The sequence below is a fragment of the Anas platyrhynchos genome, chromosome 12 (assembly GCF_047663525.1).
Source record: "Anas platyrhynchos isolate ZD024472 breed Pekin duck chromosome 12, IASCAAS_PekinDuck_T2T, whole genome shotgun sequence".
Lineage (NCBI taxonomy): Eukaryota > Metazoa > Chordata > Aves > Anseriformes > Anatidae > Anas > Anas platyrhynchos.
This window is the reverse complement of record NC_092598.1, coordinates 15,240,570-15,258,119: the sequence shown is the minus strand read 5'-3', so window position 1 is coordinate 15,258,119 and position 17,550 is coordinate 15,240,570. Positions and strand designations below refer to the sequence as shown.

The 17,550-nt window shown below is 40.4% G+C and overlaps 1 long non-coding RNA gene across 10 annotated transcripts in view; it reads right to left on the bottom strand.

Moving 5' to 3' along the window:
* Positions 1–17,550, bottom strand: part of LOC106020518 (uncharacterized) — a 242,993-nt gene that overhangs the window by 126,010 nt on the left and 99,433 nt on the right. The window lies entirely within an intron of this gene.

The window sequence follows — 17,550 nt, the reverse complement described above, 5'->3', positions numbered from 1 at the left end:
TTTCCATGGAACTGTATTTAATTTATAAAAAATATATTTCAAACATTTAATCATGTCTGCAAAGCATTATTTTGAACATGTCCATTTAAATAGTAAATTTTATATAAAGACTAGTAAGCTGCCCAGACTGGAAAATCAAAATCCTCTCCCTAAGGATAAGCCTAATCTAACTAAAAGCTTTGTACAATAAAATAAGGAAGGCTCATAATTTTTTTTTTCAGCATGTTCTTAAATTAAGTGAGCTAAGACTAGGACTTCATTAAGGACTTCCTTCATCCACCCCAAAAGACCACAGGATGCACAGATCCGCTGCAGTTAGTAGCTGCACTTTCTGCAGGTTTTTTTTTTTTTTACAGATCAGTCCCCAAAAGCGCTCTGCCACAACAGGACAGCACACGCTGCTGAACCAGCACCGCTGGCTGGTGGGGAAACTGAATGGGGTTAAATATTTCTGACATCAGGCTACCTCTTTATTGCCATGAACGGCTCTTCCTCCCCTCCATAACCACAGAGATCGTCTCTGGGAGGGGAGGAGGGTGCTGTCTGGTGGTTAACAGCAGAGTGCCCAAATAACAATGGGATGCACTAACTCTTCCAGTATGTGCTTGCTCACGGAGTACTTTGGGAAAGCCCTTCTCCTTGCTTCAGTGCTATCACTAACCTGTGGGTATCGCTGAGCATTACACAGCACCTGAACCCAAGGAGGAACACCAGCAGCCAGTGTGATGGAGACACTGGTGGGTCTGCCTGCAACACCGCTGACTGCGCTGCTTGGCCTTGTGATGTGCTCAAAGCATGAGGAATTTATGGTTAAATACAAACTGCAGCTCTGGCTGAAATCAAAAAGACTCCATTACACTAAAAAGATTTAATAAGGAACATTTGAAGTCATTGCTGGGTCATCTCATATGTGTTCTGTTCAGAGAGGCCAAACTCACATCGCACAGTGGGGTATCCCAGAGCAAACATATTCATGGATTTTATGCTCTCTAGATTTTAAGTGGGAATCTGAAATAGAGTACAAAATTCTCCAAATCGTATCAAATGACCACAATTATATGTCTGTACACACACATTACAGAAATAGACACATACACCAGGGGTGCAAGCCTTACACAGGGCCTCAGCGTCACATAACAGATGCCCTGTGGATCTTTGGAGTTCATAAAAATCTGATCACAAACAACTAACGAAGCACAATCAAACATTTCAATTACTTTCAGAATGCTGAAGATGTTCAGCAGCAAAGAATCACGTGCTTGCTTTCAAGCAGCAGAGTATTTCTTTAACGATCCCATATGCCTCGTATCACTAACTGTGGCTTTGTGCTGTTTTTCTAACTACTGACTCCTATAAAACCAGAACACGAGATAAGGTTATACTGCTGGAGATTAGCTTTCCCTTCTCTCCTCCTTCCTCCTGTGCTCCTTCTTCCCAGTTACAGACTCTTTGGGGTTTCATTATTTAGCTTTCCCCTCAGGCATGGGGATAACACCATTAGAGCCATTTTACAGGCAGCAGGATTCTATAAATGAGGCTCTTATTTAAACAGCCTCACACAGAGCTGATGTCAAAGTTCTCAGCTATTTACAGGTGACATCACACGAGACGCCTTCTGAAGCATAGCCAAAACAAGTACCATGCACAGATTAAGTTTTCTTGTCCAACATACATCAGAAAACAGTCATTCCATCCTCACTTCACCTCACCAAGCTGTTTCTTCAAGGAAATATATGACAGAGCTGCACGGCAACTTTTATTTTTGGCCCTGGAACAGTCTAGACCTTGGTTTTCCCTGAACAAGAACTGAGCAGACGTTTGTGGGGACAACTATTATCTTTCTCATCAGATTTTCCAATCCCTACTGAAAGCCTGCAGCAAACAAAGAAAAGAAAAAAAAAAAAAGGATGGGGTAGGGGGGGTGAGGTCTGATAGCAGCTCTAGACAGACATGGCTAAATAATCACTGTTTAATTAATCAAGATCTGACAGTGCCACCAATAGTCATAAGCCAGGACGTGAATAAATTACTTTTGTCTTTATATTTCTTAGAATCCATTGAAACATACCAAAGGAATAAGGCCTCAGATCTTTGGGGTTGAACTATATGTAATATCCAAGTACTATATATATATATATATATATATATATTATATATTTGGAGTGGGGAACAAGGACAAAATCTTATTTTCCAAGGTCAAGCAATTTCTTAGCAGATCAGCTTTCCACATTCTTATAGGTAGTCCCATTATTTCAGTGGAACTGCTCACATGAAGGACACGACTGCAGTGCAGCCATTTGCAGGATAGGGCCCTGCGTTTTGAAACCTAATGTGTGATTTATACAATACACACCTGCTTTGAAACATCTTTCTGTTCCTCTGTTAGATATTAATCCTACACAGTAAATTTTGCCATTTATTAGCATACATTTGGAGTTTATTTTCTCAATGTTTAATCACGCATAGCACTCATTAGCATATATGAACACTCCTTTTCTAGAGCAGTTTGTGTAGAATTCTCATTTGGGTTAATTACTATGTAAGATAGCTAAATTCTAATTAAAATTCAATGGCACATGTAATGATAAAAATTTATCAATACAGGGTCCTTTTCAGCAGTTACTTTTATTAAATTACTTCATTGTTTATTTCTTGAAATTGGGATTTTAAATTAGGCTGGGTTTTTTACTGCCATAATAATGGTTTCATCAGGCTTTAACTGCAATTTTTTACTCCATATTTTAAGGGAATAAATGCCTTCCAAGTTTTGTATTTACTCATTTTTGGTTTGCTATGGCTTTAAAGATGTATATTAATCTCCATCTCCCAGCACAAGGTGCAGGAGTTTGGTACCATTCAGGCTAATGGCTAACATCCATTAACTTCAGGGGAACTAGGAGCCATGAAGCCAAATAGCATAGATCAAATCTCTCCATCGATTAAAACAATCCTTAAATGAGAGCTCTACTATTTTCCTTATACTACTAGCCAGTACTATAGCTGTAAAGACCAAGTGTAATTAGAAGCAGTTAGTGCTAACCATTGCTGGGGAAGAGCTGAAAGCAGCAGCCTCTGCTGTTCCTCAAGCTAGCTCCAGTGCTGCACTTTTAGAAGTCACCACCATGGATGTTCACACGCATTTGCATAAATATCTAGCAGCTGAGGAAAATAGTTTGCTCCCACAAACAGTCTTCCATTTTTAGACAAATTTTCTACATTAGGCAAATCTTACAGTTTAAAAAAATATATATATATATGGAAAATATTTTATTTCATTTGGGTGCGGTGAAATGTGCATAAAGAAATGTTTGCCAGGTTCTGGTCTGAGCTCATGCTTTGCTCGCTGCATGCAGGACGAACTGCTGGAAACTGAACGTGCCCTAAACAAAAACAAAGCCGAGCAGCAAAAACTCCTTTCTGCTGCACTAAATGCACAAGGCTGTTATTCGCAAACATAAAAATGACTAATCACCCTTTAATCAAGTTATGGTTAATAAACTCATCCAATTTTTGCTTAATCATGTTAATATTCAGACATGTTAAACAGTAAATCCCTTCAGGCATGCAATCCTGTTTGCCAAGTTTCAGTCTACAACAAGGTGTAAATCTCTGAAAGCAGCCCTTTGGAAATGCTGACAAACCTTTGGCTGTTGTAGTATAAGCTGGAGTCTCTGTAAAACAAAGTGAAAGCAGAGTTAGGTTTCTCTCCTAATTTCTATCCCGCCTAAGATTTGCACAAGGTAATTCCCCCATCCTAGATTTACCCCTTGCAGAGCCTCCGTTGCTACACAAGCCAGAGAATATAATTGAAACAGGCAGGAAGAACAAAAACGAACAATAATTAATTATTATTAGAGCATAATATTTATGACAAAATATAGTTGATACTTCCACTAATAGTTTAATTATAGTAGATCGGATTATCGGAGACAACTGTAATCAGATTCATGCAGTTGTTTGTTTTTAAAGGTGCTTTCTGACTTCTGAAGCAGAATAAATGATAAATAATGCATTTCCTCCGAGTTGGTGGGAAAAGTCAGGCTATAATTAGCATACAAAATTACATATTCCGACACTTGATGTTCACTGATGCCATTTCTGTCACGTCATGCAGCATAAATAAAAAGCTGGCAATGTGAATACCCCCTAATAACTTTTTTCTTCCCCAAAGCCCAAGTACAGCTTTTTGTCGAGTAACTCCTTACAGGAAGAGCCCCTGGATCCGAAGCTCCCACCAGCTTTATAATAAACGAAAAGCCCACTTTGTGCCGCACGTGACGTGAAAACTGCAGACTGCTGCCGGATCCTAAAGAGAGGCGCAAAGAAAACTCCGACAGCATGGCAAGGAAGGCCCCTTTAAAGGCAGAACCCAGGGAGATGCTGAGCAGGGGCTCCAACAGAGGACCTTTGTACTTCGATGCAAATGAATCCCTGAAAAACAGACTGCAGACAATGACCAGGGAGAAGTCACGGAGAGCCAATCCATCTGCAGCTATTTTGTTAACTCAATGTTTCTTACATTCTTTCTGTTACACAAAACACTTGATGTTGACAGCTGTGAATTTTAAACAACTATTCTGTGTATGTTTTTCTAATTTTGTGTATTCAGAGAGTTTCCCTGCGCTGGGGGTTGAAAGCGGAATCCTTGGATTCTATAATTTAGAGATTTCATGCTTTTCAAATAGTCACTGCGACTCTGATGGAAAAACAAAGTGGAAATTAAGTGTCTAATGGAGAGGGCTTCGGATAGCAAGAAAAGTGGTTGCTTTAGAGATCTTACACAGAATAAAATTCATATAAATATGAGCTACGATTACAGAGAGTCTCTGCAAACTATTTGCTGCATGCGGCAAATATATTAATAAAAAGTATGGAAACTTTGTTCGGCTAAACCACAGTCTGATTACTCAAAATCCACTCGCACTTTGTAGTGCTCCTTTTAAAGAAAAACTGCAGCATTTTGAAGAAAAAGTTTGCCTTCAGTCAATTAATTAAATAAAATATTTGGATATCAGCAATTTGTCCGTGTAATGAATGATTTTTTTTTGACTAGGTCAAAAACTAACTTAAAGCAGATGCTGGTCTAAAGCATCTGCATTGAAAGCTGGTCTACATTTCTACGTATATTGAAGAAAAAAAAAAAGAAAACTCACAGTTAAAAGGCTCCCTGTAAAACAGAAAAAAGAAAAACACAAACAAGATTCCCTTTTCCACCAAAAAAAGACTCGAAAGTAGTTATCCATGGGTATTCTGTGATGCTTTGGCCATGACCGTGGATAGCTGTGCCAAGTGCTGTTATTCTGTTATTATGGATAACCTGGCATTTAGCAATCCTGGCCAAACCCTAGCTTTGGGTTTACCCCCCCTGGATCCACGTCACTGCTGGGCCCACACTGTCCCCAGCAGTGAGCAGGCCGGCCGTGGGGACGGGGGCTGTGTGGCCTCCTCATGGCTCTGGTGACGAGCTCCATGGCCGTGCCATGGCCGTGTGCTGGGCCTCTCCCCACCCTGAGCAGCGTGGTGGTAAGGTGGGCTTCTCTGGTGGTCCACCTCCACCTCCTCTCCTGTGAGACCAGCAAGCTGTCTCCTCTGAGGAGACAGACACTCCGCCATGTTCCTGCCTACGTCTTCTGCTCCATTTCCTTCCCCTCCACCAACGGCCTGGGAGTCAGACACCGAAACGTCGCTGCTCGGCTTCAGGCCTCGACGCCTCTCCTTGCAAAGCGTCTCCAGGCCGCTGACAAAAAGCCCCGCCAGCAGCCTCCGCACAGCCTGCTCCATTTTGCCATTTTCCCTCCCTAAAACCTGCAGGAACCGAGCAGAGCAATGGCAATGTGGTTTTGCTCGAGGGAGGACAGGAGGTGGGTTTTGTCTAGTCTGGAAACATATTTTCACTTCTTCCCAGTCATTTATTGTTCTTCTTTTGGCACCAGAAGAACATACTTTGGACATGAATTTCTCTGTGGGTGTTACATGGGAAATTAATCTCTCTCCAAGGCATACACGGTCCGGGACAGTTTTGAAATACGTGCAAGCGGATGGAGAGGGAGGGAGGCCATGGAAACGAGGCCACTCCATGGGGCAGGCCGGGGCTGCACGCTCACTGCGGGGTGAGGGACGCTGCCCATGGCCGGGCACAGGACGAGCTGCCTCTGCTCACCTCAGCCACGCCAACCCCGACCTGCACAGGCCTGGTGACACACTCGTGCCATCCCCCACACCCTCATCCTGTCCCCCATGGCTGCGAGCATCCCCAGGCATGAGGCACGAAGCAAGCAAGCTGTGGGGAGGGAGGGGACGCTTCACCAGCATGCACCGTAAGGTCTGCCGCTGCTGTAGGCTTGATTTGCCAGCAGAACATCCTGCATCAGCGTTGCCTGCTCCCCTCTTCCCTCCTCACAGCATGATTTCAGTCTCGTTATTTATTTTTACGATGCAGCATATTCCATTTACATGGCAGCTAAGTATTATAACCAGTTTGAAGTGCCCCTATGCTAGCTACTCTTAAAAATAATAAAAACAGTAAAATAAAAGTTGTAGAACTTTGATCCAAAAGCTCAAGAGAACCATGAAAAGCTTTACTCTTTTTTTTTTTTTTGTTCTTTTTCCTGAATTAGAAAAGAAGCAGAAACATATCAAACAATTGTTTTTTATATAACTTCTAATGAGTCACTGCAAGGCATTAGACACCACCATACACATAGATATTTAGGCACTCCTCTGGCTCAAAATTATGCTTTATGCAAACAAAAGGCCTCTCACTACAGATTTACACAATAGGTTTACGCTGAGCCACTACGATCTATCATGTAACTGAGTGCTTAATGACTCTTTAATTTAAGGATTATTGACACAAAAGATGTAACAGCTGCTTAAGAGTTACTACACAGCAGCAGCTTTCCAAAAAGATATCACTCCATCATTTTTGTATTTTCTAAACTATCCAAAGACACTTACATTCATGGCAGTGACTTGAAAGATGGAAAAATTCAAGGGGAAATAAATTAGAATATACTTGACCTCAGTGAACTAGGAAAAATATAAATTTAAACACACTTGGTTGAGAACAGATTTGTTTCTATTTATTTCTGACATGCCAAGAAGCTTATTTTATCTGAAGAGAAGCCTTCCAGACTAAGACCCTGTATTTTACATTGAAGGTCAAAAATTATTTTTTTAAGCAAAGTTAAGCCCCTTGCAAGAGTCACTTGGGTTGCAACTGACAGCACATTAAGCACAAGTGGTAAGGAGCACCGCTGAAATAACAGAAACTGGACAATATAGGAGAGTTTGTTAGGGTTGTTTTTTCCCCGCATGCGCTTGCGTGTATACATATATATATTTATAAACCCTTTAACAATGAATATTCCTGCTGCCAAGCATTCAGAGACAGGGCTGATTTCCTTTCAAGTAATTGATGTAGGCTTTCTTCAGTATCCAGTCCAGACAAGTTCTCAAACGTGAAGCAGGAAATCACACCGTCAAAGGAAAGCTGAGCATTCCTGCCACACGGTCCGGGTCAGCCCCTCAAAAACACTAGATTTATACTACTGCTGCCAAAAAAACTTGCATTTCCATGCCCTCCTGTTGCTAAGATAAAGGATGTTTCCTACTGCCTCAGAATGCCGTCCTCATTTAAAACTCCAGCTATGTTCTGACAAAACATGCTGCTGTCACCCCAAATTGAGCAAATGAGCCTATGTCCTACAGTATAAAGACCAAAAGAGTTATTGAATATCACCCGGGGAGCACAAAATGAAAAGGCTCCCATTTCTTCCTGACCTTTTTGGGCATTTTTTCCTGAAATCGGCCTAGCCCTTCAGCCTTCATTTCTCATTCTGTCTGTGGTAGCACAGGAAGGACAGCTTGGACTTTTCAGTTTCAAACAGATCAAGTTTTGTTAAATAACTTTTTTTTCTTCTTCTTCAAACCAGAAGCGGAAGGGAACACTGTGAAGAAAATGGAAACTGGCAAAGAGCTTTAACTTCAAATAGCCTTGTAAGTCAGTGTTGATGTGCAAAACTAATTCTGTTTTTTCGGCATTTAAATATAACCCGACAGTTGCAAAGGGGAGGGGTAAGGGTAGGAGAAGTGTGCTGCAGATTACTAGCCAAGTGCAAAATGCGAAGAAGTGTAGTGTTATGCCTTCTGTTTATCAAAAGCAATACGGCTTAGATTTATTGGCACCATGCTTTACAGAGGAGGCTATATACAAACTTGCACTGGAAAGTCTCAGGAAAGGGCCTTGGACAAAAAGCACTGCTGCACCCCCGGTGTCTGGGAAAACAACTCCTCACCCACGTCAGGAGGGGAAGTTTCCACAGAACAAGAATCCCAAGCTTCAGTAAAAAAGAGATATGCAAATAGCCTCATTCATTAAAAAAAAAGAAGAAAAAAAAAAAGTACCACTGAATATAATGTATCTAAATATTTGTTCAGGGTTAAGTGGTGTTGTCTAAACAAGCAGAAAAGCTCTTTTTTTATGTAGATTTCCTCTGCTGTTAGGAGTGCCAGCTGCATACTTACTGCTTGTTTATTTATATGCTTTTCATTTCCTAGAAATCTTCTGTGTCATTTTTCAGATGCATGGGGTAAGCAATATTCTGACATCGTGTAACTCTATGATCCATATCATCGTCTGTTTGAGCTTTAGCTTACTATCTATTTTTACCAGTCATCATAATACGCTGATGGGAAACTGCACACTTCCCATCCTTAAAGAACAAGACCTGAAACTGGACGGGTTCTTGTTTATCCACTTGTAATTACACCCCACGTGCAAGAGGCCACATTTTCCTGGGGTGAAACGTCTGCCCGTTCAGCACAGCCTGCATCCCAAATGGTTGTTAAGCCTGCTGGCAATGCTGCTTCCTACAGCAACCCAAATTTTGCCTCTCCTTGTCTCTGCGGCTTTCAGCGTTGTCATTACTTGATGCTGTTGGTCCCATGCACAATCCAGAAGCACTTCATAGCTAAGAGGAAGAAAGGATTTCTACCACAAGAAACAACCATTGGTGCACGGGGTCAACAAGCACTACCATTGATGTAGGACCTGGAGCGCTGAAGGGTGTAAAGACGGCTGAAGTGCAGAATGGGATCCCGACCGCCATTAACTCATCGTGCAGGAGATCTATGGGATCACTCAAGCAGAAGGGGAGATCTCTGACAGCTCACTCAAAGGAAGATGAGGGAATGCTACCATATTGAATAGGCATCTGGAGGGGAGGCACCTCACTCTTGTCCTCATCCTGGTTGAGAGAAAGCAGTTCTATGAAACGAGCAAGAGCTGAAGAATTCCAGAGAGGGATTTTTTTTTTTTTTTTAGGGGGGTGGGTAAAGGCTTTTAAACATAGCATATAAAATTTCTTTTGATCCTTTAAGAGAATATTTAAAGGCGGACACTCAAAAACCTACCAGCTTTACCTTATACAGTGATCTCAGAATCTCACGAGAAAATACACGAAAAGTGATACAGAACCTTGTGTTACTGCAAACAGAATGGAAGCATTTACGGGCAAGTCTGGCGTCTGCCACAGTCTCAGTTCATTATTGACTAAATGACTGCAGATACGTAAAAAATTAACAAAATTTCTACTTAATGTCTGTCCTTGTGCAACACCAGTATTCAAGTGCTACATTCCAGAGAAAAAGCCACTCAGGAGCCCCTTCTGAAGACAGCATTTAGTTCATGATTTTTTTTCCAAATCTATTGTTTGCATGAAGCTTTTTCCAGCTGGTTAGTCACAGCAAACCAAGACAGCCAGTAATCAAGGACAACTCTACCTGATGAAGGATGGGCCCCTCTTGGTGGGCCCCCCTCTCTCAACAGCCATTTGTTGTTGCTGAAATTACATTTTCTCCTGAAATAATCCTGGAGCCCCCAGATAGCAGAACACCAAAAGGGAAAAATTACTATTCAGCCTGTATGAGACCTTCGTGCTCACATCAATAGCCAGAACAAAGAGACAGACCAAACCAAATGTTTGAAAATGAAAATACAACTTCACAAGCAGAAATGACCCCTAAACTCCCCCCATATAGAAGCCCCAAGTCATCGGCAAAACTTCTGTATAGTTTCACGCGCAGAACTTATTTTCCTTTACCAGTGCTGTTCACCTTTACTTGCATAAATAGCTCTTCTCCTTTCTTCTGTGGAGGAAAGCAATCTACCATGCCCAGGTGGATTTAATAAGGGAGGTCTAATACTGGAGGTCAAAGAATATGAATGGATTAAAAGATTAGGGAGAAGAGCATGAAGGCTTTCACCTTTACGGTTCCTGTTCTGAATTCGTCTGATGTCAGCTGTGAGTGAGCAGTGTAACCATCAAGGAGCTGTGGCTGCATGGAAATCTTTCCTTCAGCTTCGAGGAGTTACAGTAAGGGATCATTAAAAGAAATAAGTCTGAATATTTTGAAAATATTTACTGAGACTGCCTCTCATTATCAAGCCCCATATCTACTTTTCTGTTTCTTCATATTCCACCACCATAAACACCACGGTGGCTTTACAGTTAAAAAAAGAAATCCCAGACTCTTCACTATTAAATTCAAATTTACCAGCTACACCATCTTTTTTCCCATTACTTCAAATCTCTTATATCAAACAGATACCCCTATCCACCACTTTCTGTGCAGTTTCCTGTTACTTGAGGTGTTCGTCATGTACCAAATTACACTTATTATGAGTGGTAAACTGCAAAACAAAAGCAAAAAAAAAACAAACACACACACAAAAAAAGCACAATCTGGTAAAATTTATTCCTGTAGTTTTCGTGATCATACCAGTCCACAGTAGCCATGGACTGCAACTTAACCTCCCCCGGGATTTTGGCAAAAATCACGTCAAAGTGGTTCATTATGGCATTACCAATGACTAAAAGCGCAGCAGGGTTTTACCACGCTCTTGCACATAAATTCTCAGCCATCTTTTAAGACACAGCTCACTGCTTCAGCTCCACAAGTTATGCAGAAATAGTCTTTTTTTTTTTTTTTTCACTGCTGAAGTCCATATTTTCACTTTCACATAGCCAATTGGGAATGCAACCAGCAAAGTGCTTGAGAAGTAAATCAGACATACATTTGGGGTCCTGTCATGTAGGAAAGGAGGGAGCTCAACAAGTAGCACGCTGTTTCTACATATTGGAAAAACACTCAGAAGAGCTGGGTGTCGTATTTGGTTCAGGATTTAAAACCAGCCATGATTGCCTCCAAAATTCCTTCAGTTAAAAAAGCAAGCCGCACAACAGAACCGTCAGCCGTGACTGAGGCTGGTTGAGTAATAAACTCAAAACTACATAAAATGAACCTCATGTTTCCATGGTGATGAATACATCTTTCTCTTCAGAGTGTCTTGTGATGTAGAAAACATTCCCCAGTACTATTTTGGTAGTAATCTTTCTCATGGAAAAATCACCATCTCGGACAATACTAATGAAAATGCCAACTTGCATTAATTTTAGGATGACCTTGATAAATTGGCAGGTGAAGATGAAAGCAACGCAGTGCCCAATGGAAAAGTAAATCAGTGAAGATACCCACTAGTGACACACATATATATTAAAAATTAAATAAATAACTAACCACAAGGCTGGTGGCTGCTAAGATGAACGTGCAGAACTGTTCATCTGCTTTACCTCTCCGATACATGCTAGTAAATCCATTTTTGCCTCAGTAAGCTTCCTCGACAGTGAGAAGATTTAAATCTTCTCAAACAGATACAAAACGTATCATCTCCTTAGGCTAGCCTTGCTTAATGGCAGTGAGGCATGGCCAATTGCAGCCACTCTTAACAGGAGATATTTGACAGGTATAAGAGCAGGCATACATGTATACTGTAGGAAAGGTCCCAAAGCTCGCCTTCAGTCACGAGGCTGCTCTAAGGGTACGAACTGCTAAACTCTGTCACCATCACTTAACTTACTGTGGTCCTTAACGTGGTACGGTGTTCTGTTCGGAGTGGAAAAAAGAAAAAAAACCTTCTTAAGGGTACTTGCTTGACTATGATCCAGGGACACGTTTCTGAAGGAAAGAACCTGATGGGACAAAGACATACCGCACTTCATTCAGCGTGCATGCTGCGCGTGGCAGTGCAGGAGCCGCAGTCACAGACCCTTGTGCCAGCATCCACGAGGGCTTGGCGCTGTGAGCTCGAGGCAGCTCTGCTGCACCTCGGCACAGGAAGATGTTCCCCAGGCTCCCTCAGTAAGCAAATTTACCTGTCCCACTCAGATGGGAGAAACGAGGCATCTTAACTTGCAACCAGACCGAGAGAGTGTTGGCTACAGAAACAGAGTGAAGATTTTGATTCAAAAGGCACGTAAGCACAAGTGTCATTTGAAGCACGTAAGCAGATGCTAATAGGCCTGCTCAAGTGTTCAGAGCGACACATATGCATAAGCACTTTCCTCAAGAAAAAACCTGCAGATATATCTGACTGTTTTACTGACACTGTAACTGCATTTAGTTAACAGACTCAGATATGTTTGGGGCTGCACTTCTTAGAGCACAATCATCTACCAAATGCATATTGGGAGGATGATTTAATCAGAAAGAACTCGACACACTCTGAAAACAGAAACGAAATACGCTGCTTTTGGTATAAAATTGTCCTTGCAAACATCTAAATGACACAAAATGCTAACTAGCTGTGAGTAGGTCGCAGGTATTTGTTGTGGATATAATTCATATTCAGAAATCCTCCAGTGATTTTCTTGAAAAACTGGTTGAGATTTGACTTCTCTCTGTGTCAACAGAAACTGTGCCCTACACATTTCATATTCTTCCTTTCTGTTTTATGCACTAAATCTGAAAAATATTCAGCAGAATAGTGCTGTTCTGATACATTTCTAATTTAACAAGCAGCAAAGCCATACGGGCTAGAAATAAAAGATTACCTTAAGGAAAGACATGAGAGGGAGCCAATTATTCAAAGATGTGTCAACATGTGCAAAGTTTATGAAAATGATCGGCATTACATCTGAGTCAGTCCTGACTTTATATGGGTTACTTTTTTATTCCCATTGCCTTAGAAAGCTATTTGTTTTTTTACAGAATTAATCTTTCTGTTTAGCCAACAGTCCATAAATGTGCCATTTTGTTATTGCAGATTAGGGAGAAATGCACACGGTATTAGACAAACACAGCAAGAGGTAATCCAAGTGATATACTTGGTCAACATGCAACAACAGTGAGGTTGCTTTTTCTCTTGTGATCTCTGATAGTCAAGAGAAGTTCTCTTTTTCCTATAATCATGAATCTAAAGCCACCGACTACGTCAAGCCAATTTTCGGCATGTTCTTAGAGTTTCCTCATGACTTGGCTCCAATATTCAAACACTCATTAAATTGTTACGAGTATTCGTATTAATTAACATTCGGGTCTTGCAAGAAAATGGGTGATCCGGAAAAAAAAATCAGGTAAAACGTTTAAATTTACTAACTGACCCCAGATCTCAGTAGAAACAAGCAAGATCTAGTCCTAGTACTGCCCTTGAATAATGTCGCATTCAGCATCCTAAGAGTATTGCAATTAAACCACAGTCTAATTAGAACACAAAAGACTTTTTGGTAATGAATCTTGCTGGCAAAGAGCATCTTCAACACTTACTTCACAAACAATAGCAGTTGTCGAGGGATGCTAAACAAATTTCAGAACTGGGTCTTTTCACGGCAATTTGGAATATTTGAGATTTTGGTCTTTGGTCCTCAGCGTCAGCTAGTTATTTATGTTCCCAAAATGTACTAATGATCTCTAAGCAAACATGCACCATTTAAAAAATTTGCCAGTGTGCCTGTGATTACATATGGCTTTCCAAGGGAAGCCTGGCCTATCCCTTTCTGACCTATTTTCCTCCAGTTCCGCTTCTCTGTCCTCTCAGCTGAGTGCTGGAAGCTGCCTTAAGTGGGATAAAAATAACAATAAAAACCCAGCGCCTACAGCAACCCTCAAGCTACAGAAGGTGAAAAGAATTACATTCTTAATTCACAAGACTCTTTTTACATATAATCATTCCTTTTAGGTAAAGGTCAAGTTACAAGATTTTTTGCATTATGCATAGTGATTTCCATTTTGGCTTATTATTCGGTGGTATAAAATTTATGATGTCAGATTTCATGACAGTTAAACCTGAGTTTGTTCTATTTCAGAATGACATCTGGGTGTAGAGAATAACAAAGCTTCTACATTAAAATGGCCTCACATTTTTAGGCCAGCTCCTATGAAAGACATGAGAACAGCAGATACTTCAACAGATGTTCAGAAAAATATTTTACTTTTCAAGTGCTGCTGAACTAAAAGGGGTTAGAGTTGCATAATGGGAAATGAATCATTACAGTCAATCATGAAAAATATTCAATTGTTTGGAATCAAAGAGTTTGGAAAAAACCTCTTATTTCAGTGCTATTGCAAGACATTTTATATTCAAAAGCAAATAATCTAAGAAAACATTCAATGCTGCTGCTTAATCCACTTATGAGAAAAAACAGGTTCTTCAAGGAAATAAATGTATAAAAGCACATGTTTTATTTGTTAATGCGTGTAGCAGATAATGATTTTTAGCTGACAGTACAATTCTTCATTATGACAATGCAACATCCTTAGTGAAAATTGAGTAGTCTTAAGGTGTTCTGTGCTGTTCATTCATGCAAAGAATTCTTGTCAAATATTTTAATGAGAAGAAAAGTATGGCAGTCGAGATTAAAAGTCAAGGTGACCTTTAACTGTGGAAAACAGTATCTACATATCACCTTACATTTTTTTTTAAGGTCATCACTTCTCTCTTGAAGAGTCATTCCTTAAATGGGAAAACGCCGTGCATGGAAAGAGCTAACTAAAAACTGTCCTCAGCTCAGAATGAAGCTCAACGTTACACCTACTTTAAATCACACACATCCTTTGGAATAGACCTCAAATGCTCGTTGTGGTGTCTTCAGCAAAACGAGCAAGAAAATTGCACGTTAGGAAAATAGTGGATGTACACCCACCCCATGCTTCAGTAAAGCAATAGAGTGATGTCCTACAAGCTGTCACTCCTCTCTAGGAAGAAAGGCAGGGCTGAGGCCTCTGGCTCCAGGAGAAATGGAGTGACCTGCTGTCTGCTGTCACACTCCAGGCTGCACAGGTTAGTTGAGCAAATACTCTGCTCCTTGCAAGTCATGCAAAGGTTCTGCTGCATGAATAAAATCCTCCACCCTCAATCTGGCCTTCAACAAGTACCAGAACAGTTTGGAAACATCGTTCTGGTTACTGGAGGTGAAATACAAACACGTCATCAAATACTGGTGTTTCACTATGTAGTTTTACGTCTACTCAAAGTAGCTGTGGCCAAGGGGCAATATCTGTACTGCAGCCCCCTCCCCTCTGCTAGAGACCCCCCGAGACCCCTCTCGCTGCCCCAGGCAGGATGCCAGGTCTGGATGCCAGCCTGCATTTGTCCCTTCTGCCTCCCAGACATTTTACAACGTCCATTTACCCTCTACAACTGGAAGAGGTAGCAAACCTGAAAGAAGGACAAAGTCCTAGAAAGCCTTAAGCTGTTAAAAAGAAACTCAACAAATAAATAAATAAATGAATCTGTGTGGGTACAAAAAGAGGCATCATGTGGCAAGGGCACATTGAAAGAGACCTCAAGGCTGGTCTTAAATATCATGGTGAACCTGCTCTCTCATATACGTATTTTGTCTCTCAATTTATTCACTTATCTCTCATCTTCGCTCACTTCCCCGCACTGGAAGCAGTTTGGGTATAACATGACATTAGGGCGGCGATAAGGCGTTCAGATCAGCATTGGTTTATGTCCAGCCGGCTTGGCATGAGCTGCCCACCAGCACAGGCAGAGGAATGAATGTTTTCTTGTATCTGTCCACAAAGATACATTCTTAGTTATATATACTAAGAAGATTACTCACAGAGAATCATTAATCATCTTTATCACTACCAAACATAGTATCAAGCACATACAAAAATGTGTTTCCTAATTGCTACTATGGAGACAAAGGAACAGAGGAATGGAAGATGAAAATAAAGTACCAGGTGTCAATTCTGCTGAAAAATTGTACGTGAAATAATTTAATTAATGGGTGATATCATTTATACAAGGTTCTAAGTGAATCTTAAATAATGATAATACCCAAACACAGTAAATCAGATTTTAAAATTGCCTAAGAAAAATATTGTGGATAAAGTTGCCAAAACATACAGTAATGGGATGAATCTATTAAAATATGGCAATACTGGCACTGCTTTGAATCACAGCCTGAACTTGCAACAGCTCTAGACTTAACAGATTCTTTATAGATTGGTGTTCTTCCCCATTAAGTTTAACCACTTATCCTGAAGACCTGTTTACTGCGTACTGTGTAAATAAATGACTGAGACAATCCACATATTTTTTCTAAGTACTAAAAACTGATTAAATAAAGTGAACAAAGATACATCATATGTTAATTATTTCATATATGTAACGTATATAGAGACCTCTCACATTTTGGGCAAATGAACTTACTGTGTCTTTCAGGAATTTCCAAAGAGTTTAATGAAAATCAGATTTAAAAACGTTATGCTACTTTCATTTAAAAATATTTTAACACTTACTGGTTGGTTGCTAACATCTGAAAAACAACACATCCTGCAACTACTAATCCTAAATACTCTCCTCACTGAACACACAACTGTAATTAATACACTAGTCCACTATTTTACGTTTATTGAAAAGTGCACAAAATTCCTTTTTTAGCCACTGAGGAGACTTGGCACCGGCTATAAAAGATTTATTGATCCAGTACTAACTAGAGTACGTCACGACTAGCCAAGTGCCAAACAGTGCCTTTGCACCAGATTGTGATTTACAAGTAAGGAAAGGAAACTGGAGTACTAATTAGATACAAAACCCGAGGCTTAAAAAGTTGTGTATTTATAATTAAGGTCTTGCAAAAGACAGAGTCTTTCTACAGTCAAGCTTTTATACCAAAATCTTTTCTCTAATAGAAATCCACACATGCCATTTTCTTTACTAGAATGCTGAGCTCAACTTTAAAGAAACTGTTGCCACTCTCAAAAAGAAGTCATGCACCTTTTGAATTGAAATACTAAAAAGATTTCTTTCATTAACAGCTGATCTTATTTAATTTTGATTTAAAAAAAAAAGTCTACCAACTTTACAATGGTCAGTTCTGAATTTTTGGATCATTTCCCATATTTCTTTTCCACCAGGACAACTAACAAGGCACATAAGAATACTGTTAGTTTTCTTATGTTTTCACTGGAGTTTCTAATTCTAAGACATGATCTTAACCCTGTTACCTTTGGAAATAGATTATGTGGGATAGGTCACACCTCACACAAGACGAGACATTTGAACTGCAAAAGTGAAGCAAAACTGGTCCAAATATCTGAAGGACACATGATGCAATCTTATATTGGATCAAGGCCACTGCATCAAATGAAATCAGCCCGGATAAACCAGAAGTGCCAGCGCTTGGAGGATGACATCTGTTAGCCAAGCTACATGCTAACAGTCAGCAGGCTTAACCCGACGACACGTGAGAGATTTCA